This window comes from Labrus bergylta, chromosome 16, assembly GCF_963930695.1.
Source record: "Labrus bergylta chromosome 16, fLabBer1.1, whole genome shotgun sequence".
In the NCBI taxonomy this organism is placed as follows: domain Eukaryota; kingdom Metazoa; phylum Chordata; class Actinopteri; order Labriformes; family Labridae; genus Labrus; species Labrus bergylta.
In genome coordinates this window covers 23006887-23014297 of record NC_089210.1, presented here as the reverse complement: position 1 = coordinate 23014297, position 7411 = coordinate 23006887, and the positions used below count along the sequence as shown (strand labels likewise).

Below are 7411 nucleotides of genomic sequence, written 5' to 3'. Positions count from 1 at the left end.
CTCAGGTTATTTTGTCTGAGGTACTTATCAACTACCTCTATGACACAGATGGAACAAACATTGAGCCTAAATCCTCAGGTAGACATTCTGAGGTGGATTGTCAAACACAATCCAAATTCGATTAGGCGAGACCAGCAGGTGAATCTGTGTCTGGCAGGATAGTAAGACTTTGTGGTCAGCAGCTTCAGAGCACCGGATTCTTATGTGCACGTAGAATGAGTACTTAGAGTAATAGTTGACTTTTATTCACCAACCCAACACAGTTCCGGATAACAAATTTGTGTATTTTAATGTCTTATTTCTGAACTTCTTTTTGGTCTTATTTTATCTATTTACTTATTTTTAACATATTTTCATATTTAATATTCTCTGTAATTGTTTGATTTGTACATTTTTTATTTAATGTTTCTGTTTCTTGATGTCTTATGTGAAGCACTTTGAGTTGCCTTGTTACTGAAATGTGCTGTATAAATACACTCGCCTTACAGTAGATATCAGTAAACAACTTCCCCCGATAGGATCGATGGGTCAGAGTATGGTACGAGTAAGTGGAACCTAAGCTACAGTACATACCCCTGTTGGTTGGGTCTCAAGGAATGCATACTTTATCCACTTCTGAAACTCCCAAAAAGGGAATATTTGTTAAATGTACACATTATTTTTGTTTATTTTCACAACGTCACCTTGAGTAAGAAAGCCTTTTGAATGAGACAATGTTTGTTTTAAACATGCTAATTACCTGTGTTCCTACACATCCTGTGCATGATGTCAGACAAGTTTTCAGGTCAGCAAATGAAATGAATATATACATGAATAATTATAAATGAACATGAAATGAAAATACATTCATATAGAAACTATAGGGTCGTCATGATACCAGCATTTCTAACCTTTATGATACTGATGATAAGTCAAATCAAACAATGTTGACACCTGTTGGGATACCACAGCCATACAGAAAAAGAAAAGAAGTCCAAATTCTGTAATTACCAAACATGAAATATGAATATTTACAGGCAAATTTCTGCTCACTGGTGCTCTTTTCCTTTGATTGCATTATATTTTGGTTTAAGGGTAAGCTGAATGTCTGTAGTGTTTTTTTTTTTGTTTGTTTTAAAGCTTTGGTGCTTTTCAATCCTATCAATAACGAAAATAACAGAGAGTGTATCATTTTAAAACATTTTGTATCGAAAGGAATCAAAATATTGATACATTTTTTAACCACCAAATAGCGTCGAGACAATGAGATACTGTGATGAAACAGAGAACACAGATAGTGGTTTCATTTACATGCTTTTTTTTTAATTCATGACTTTTGTTTAACTGATGTCCAGAACAGTACAAAGAAAAGCAACTATGCAAGGGGTTCTCCAAACAGGGGCTGTGCTGGCTGCTAACTACTGTATGTAATGTAATTACTGTAGATCACTACCTAATGTAAACCCCATTAAGAAAGCCCAAGCAGTCCCTTTAAGGATTTGAAGTTGAAATGCTATAACTTGTTTTTCATGATCTCGCCCACAGCTGTATAGCGACACATTATCTCCGACAGGCTTCCTCAGACAGGGACCATGCTTAAACTTTCTGAACTATCCCTTTATTTTCTAAAAGATCAGATTCAAGCATGACTGACTGAAAAGTTACTTGTCCAGTTTGTATATGACCTAAATCAGAAATTTAAAAGGGTAATTGATTAAATTGGATATAAAATGTTCATGTGATCACTGGCTTCACTTGTGATGATGCACTGGATACTTCCTCTGTCTATAAATATTTCTTCTCTTGTAACCACTTCTCCAGAGAGTAGAGTAAAAGTAGAAGAGACATGCTGTACTGAATCAAAATATGATTCGCTCATAAGGTCACGCTCGCGTCATGTTTGCCATGATTGAAAGCAAACCCACATCACTCTCATCCTCACCACCTCTCACTCTCATTATGCCCCCCTCCCCACATACCGCTCAACCCCACCCCTAAAACTCTCCCACACCCCCTTGCCCCCGCCCCTCGCCTTGCCACTGCCTCTCTGCATTGATGCTAATAATTACCGCTGAATGGATCCGCAGATTCCCATGGATGTCAGCGGAGCCTTTGGCCTGTTCTGTTGCTTCCCTCCTCCTCCCCCTCCTCCTCCTCCTCATCCTCTCCTGCTTCCCCAGTCTCCCCTTCCCCTCTTCAATGGGGATTAAGAGAGAGGCGAGAGATGGAGAGTGTGAGAGAGGGTGCTTTGCCAGAGCGAGGGTTTCCCATGCAACTGCCTCATCTATGTCACCTTGCCAATCAGAGGCTGTCACCATAAATAAACCAGACACACTGCCGCATGTTTTATGATTTTCGGGAAGAACATAACCTTAATGTCACTATCCATTTGCCTGATGATGTATTGATAAAGTTCTTACTTGGGTAAAAATAATGAACTCAAGGTAAATCCCATGACACTTAAGACAGTGGGAACCTGGTGGAAAATAGGTTTCCCCATAAAGAACAATTGTGGAAAATACAGCGAGAAAGGAAAGTTGTGGATTCCCACCACTTCTCCTGTTTGAACAAAGTGGAGTGGATCGACGTCATGGTCACTGGGAGCCCACGCAGCAACAGCATGCCAGAGGTAACCGATACCAAGTCAACGCTCATCCAAGCTCCAAAACCCACTAAAGCCATGCTTAGTTCCAAGGAAGTCCGAGGAGTCGCCAATCCGGCACACCGCAGTTAATCACAGCACACCACAAGGAACGGCAAGAAGGAGAGAGCATGAAAACTGTAAAGAGTTGCACTTAAAAGTTGATAAAAAACTTGGAACGATGGACACGATGAAAACAGAAAGCTGTACAGGAAAAGGAAAGAGAAAGTTATCTTATTTTTCCCCCATTTAAACCAGTACACACCAACACTACCATGCGTCACACATGTCTCTTTCACACAATATGTAGCATTCGACATGAAATGTGGACCTTTTCCAAGACCAAGTAGTAATTGTGTCATTTTTTTCCCTCAGATGGAGCTCCAATTCGAGGAAATGGTTTTGGAGTGCACTTAAAGGCGTCTATGCTGCAGGAGTGTTTGGAACCAACAAGGTTTGGCTCCGTGCTGCATGTCAACCTCACTTCAAATTATCCTCATTAACGACAATTCTGAGGGGAAACGGCCATTTGTATGTGTGTGATACTCTGGTGTTCAGGGTCTGTAAAAGTTCTGGATGCATACCAGAATGAAAAGTGGCATTTATTAGTCAGGGTCATGGATTGTAGAGAGCTGAGCTGGACAGCCAATAGCAGCTCCCCTGGCTCTGAATCTGTGGGAGAACATAACATTTCTTACTTGACGTCAAAGACCACAGAGGGGAGGAACTCCCCAATCACTGACCTTTTTCAAACTGAGGGTACACAGAAAAAGAGGCAAAAGATAAATATATTGTAGGCTGAAAGTTAAAGCTACTGTAAGGATTTTCAGTTTGTGTCAATTTTGGCGACCCTTGTAGACAGAGGGTATGTCTCTTCTCTTTGCACATCTTGTCCCGTACATGCATACGTTTTTCTGATTGAAAAAACCTCATCTTGCTTAAAATGCAAGCAAACACACTTCCAGTCCACACACTGAAAATATTTCTTTCTGACTATGATCCATCAGCAGTGATTTGCATTAAACATAACACAATATAGATTAACGTATTTCGGATTGTGTTGTTTACTTGTGTGGGTCATAAAGAGGCATCCGCATTAATTTAAGTCAGTTACATAACGACTTCAAAAACTCTGACAGTAGCTTTAAAGCTCCTGTGAGGAACTTTTAGTTAGTGTCAATTCTGGCGACCCCTGTGGACAAAGCATGCCTTTACCTCGTTGCCAACATGTACAGTTCTTGATGAAAAATTCTCATCAAATGTAAAACTCATTATAAATCTTTGCCGTGAAACTTAAAATAAAAACAAACGGGGTTGTAAATCAACTCATCTGACACCTACCACTCGGCAGCTATTCCAGGTATTAAAAATAAATGTTAAATCCTGTGGCTCATGGTCTTGTTTGTTTTTAAAGCGGCATTAGTAATAATTTCAGACTGTTTCATAACCAGGTCAAAGTCCTCATAGGAGCTTTAAATACAACTTTACATACTAACATTGAGATTAACTGAACTAACAATCCAAAAAAGAAATGGTACTGTTGAGGACGACAATAAAACATTGGGCCGATCCAACAGATGTGAACCCTCCATGCTGAATTAACAACCTAATCAATGTAAGAAAATGAATCATGGCTTGTGGGCTGTTTACCCCCTTTTTTAATTGCCCCCCTCTTACATCCCACAAACACACTCCCTCCTTGAGAGAGAAAGTGAGACACATTGAAAGTTGGCAGAGCTTCAAGAGAGAGCTCACCGACCGACACAAAGCTCACGCTTGACATTAAAAGTTTGTGGCTTGACATGTCTCGCTGTTTCTTATTGCACAAAGTTACATCATCACTTAGACGGTGGAATCAAGAGGGAAGCCGCCATCATACTCAAGACAGTCTTCCTCATCCCGCCCTTCTTCTATCTTTTCCCCAGATTGTTTTAGCCCAAACACAAGAGCGACGCCGCCCGAGCTCATTATGGACTGACAAACTGAGAAATACTGCCAAGTCCTGCCCCACAACCCTGGGCCTAGCTCTGTTGTCGTGGCAACCCAGCATCCCGGAACATAGAGGGGTGGGTTGGTAGTGATGTGTTGAGGGGGTGGGGGGGTTGCATGATGTCATCCCGTGGCATGGAGGGGGCCAATCAAACCCTGAGAAAATTATGTCACCTTTTGTTGAGCCGGTCCATTCAGAGCTTTAGAAGTGCAGTGAATTGAGAGCTGCAGAGAGGTCATTTTTCCCCCTGAGCGGTGTATGTGTGTGAGAAAAAGCAGGGGAGAAAAAAAAAAAGAGAGGAGGGGCGGCAGGGGAGCAGGAAAGTCCATTGTGGACATGCTAATGTTGTTGACCATAAGCACGGCCATAAAGATGTCATGAAGCTCAACTTCCAGAACATCAGCCCCGGGGCCTTCACACCCCCTTTTCTGTTTCTTCAGATGGCGATGACCTCGTCGCCCACAAACTTGATTCTTAACATGATTGCTATGACGCTTTGAAATACTTGTCAGAACATCGTCAAAGGCCGGGATAAAAGCCTGAGCACACAGCAATGGAGCTAAACCCGGACCACTTTGTTTTATCACAGAAAGAAAGAAAACAATACACAACCCCTTGAGGAATAATTACCCCTTAGCAACTCTGCTACCCTGCACTTCTGCGCCCATCCCCCCTGCCCCCCCAAGCCAACTCTTATTGAATCACAGCTAAAATTGACAGTGAAAGACAGTTGAATGGGGAGGAAATGCTGAATCGTTGAACTAACTTGAAATAATAGAAAAGAAATGCATTTGTCTTTTCCCTGGAATGTCTTTCTGCAGAAGAGAAGGCCCTGTTGGGATTTTTTTTTTTGCCACAAAATGGTGAAAACTCCCTGCAGTTCCACCCATGTTGACCTAGACTGTGACATTTAGCACTTCTCTGTAAACATCATATATAAAGAAAGTACACACAGAGGACAGAAATACTTTCCCTGATGTCATCTTTTGTAGGAAGAAAGCTTCTCTAAGAAAAGCAAAAGTGTTAAAAGTTTAAGATGTTTTTTCTGAATCAATTTGATATCACTTTACATATAACCATATCCCTATAACTGGTAATAGAAAACCCAGAGATTTCCACTAACCCTGGACTTTATCAAAATTTAAATGTCAGATTTTTCCACATTTGCTCAGCAGAAGTGAAATAGAAATTTATCCAACTCCTGATTGTCACCCTCACAGACACTGGTCTGACAAGTAGTGTAATGAAGCCAGCATGAGTGAAACCAACAGCAGACACAAAAGTAACACATTATCACTTGTCTATCTGCAGGTGCATCGACAAATAAAACAGACAGCTGTCTGTATAAACTTTTTTATTTTCCCTAACAGGCTTTCACAGACACAACAAACGTTATGAGCAATCAATCATGAAAATAAAACAACTGACAGGGTTATTAAGCAATATTAACACAAGCTGACAGATGTCACAATGATACGTAGTGTCAATAGGAGAGGTTTTGGTTTGTACCTTGATTACAATGGCTCCTTTGTGATCTCAATTACAAGATGTCAAAAGAGAGGTTCATTTCCAATGAATGACTAATCCCTCTGAGGAAACTAGATCACATTTGTATTAATTAATTATACACTCCCTCTGAAGAAATAATATTTGTATGTGGCTGCAGTAATGCAAGGGCTACAAAAACACAACCGAAAAGGAAAAGCAACATCTAATTATTTTCCACTTGAAAGTCCAGCACTTGTTGATTCTGTAACCAGAGCAGATACACACACAGGGACATCTTAATCCAGGTAAAGAGAAAGTCAAACAATTCATAGATCCACTGTGGTTCACACATTAAAGTGGACATCCACGCAGCACATTTTCCAACCGACAGCTTTGACTCATCAACCATAATGTCTCAGCCGCAGAAAACACTCCCATGTCCTGCTGCTTTTATGGCACAGCTCCTCCAAGTCCAAACGGCCTGCACTGGATCTTCAGAGAGATTGTCAGTCATATGGAGCTCTTGCTGTTAGTAACCATGCCAGGAGAGAACATCTGCTGCAGGGGATACTGGTCCAAGGTCCAATCCAGGATTTAGTTGGATCCTAGAAAAATAACACAGAAACTAATGATTGACTGAAGCCAAAACCCACATTAAGCTTGACACATGTTTCTCATACCCACACTTTAAGAAATAAGCAGTACATCATATTTTCTTTGGCAAAATTCTTTGTTAAAGCGTTAAGAGTAACTGATCAGTGATGTAGCATGAAAACAGCAGAGCAAATTGATCAACACAAACTCCCCCTGACCTGATTCCTTTCACAGGTTTGGCTGCTTCACAATCTTTCCACACGAGCTTGAGGCTTCAAATTGGCAAAAAAAAACGAGAGTTGCAAATAAACCAACAAGAGCCTTACCCACCACTAAAACTATCACTTTATACTCTGTGGCAAAATACAAAATTTCCATCAGTGTCGCTACAAATCAGCCCATTAATGGTGCAGGTGGAGAAAGCCAACGTCCAATCCTATACCAGAAGTTAAATGCTGCCCTAGTTTTGTTTGAGGCCTTAAACATCCTGTGAGAAAAATGTCTCTTAACAATGACTTCAAATATAGCATCTTACTACGTCTTGAATAATATAGTGTAAAAGGTTGAGGGATTATTTTCATCATTATAAATGTGCTGTTTCCTTATGAGAAAAGTACTGATCAGTTTCAGCCAATACTCATTCCCAAGGTGTCAAACTACTGACGCTCAAGGAACCCTTTGCTTCTGCAAAAGATGCAAGAGGCTTTCAAGTAGCAGTA

General features: G+C 40.7%; 1 long non-coding RNA gene across 1 annotated transcript in view; it reads right to left on the bottom strand.

The window, feature by feature from the left end:
* Window positions 1-5949: 5949 nt before the first annotated feature.
* The window catches only part of LOC109994687 (uncharacterized), a 58662-nt gene continuing 57200 nt past the window's right edge, over window positions 5950-7411 (bottom strand). Inside the window, exon 5 of the long non-coding RNA XR_002278421.3 lies at window positions 5950-6703. This is a non-coding gene — a long non-coding RNA (uncharacterized lncRNA). The remainder of the gene's footprint in view (window positions 6704-7411) is intronic.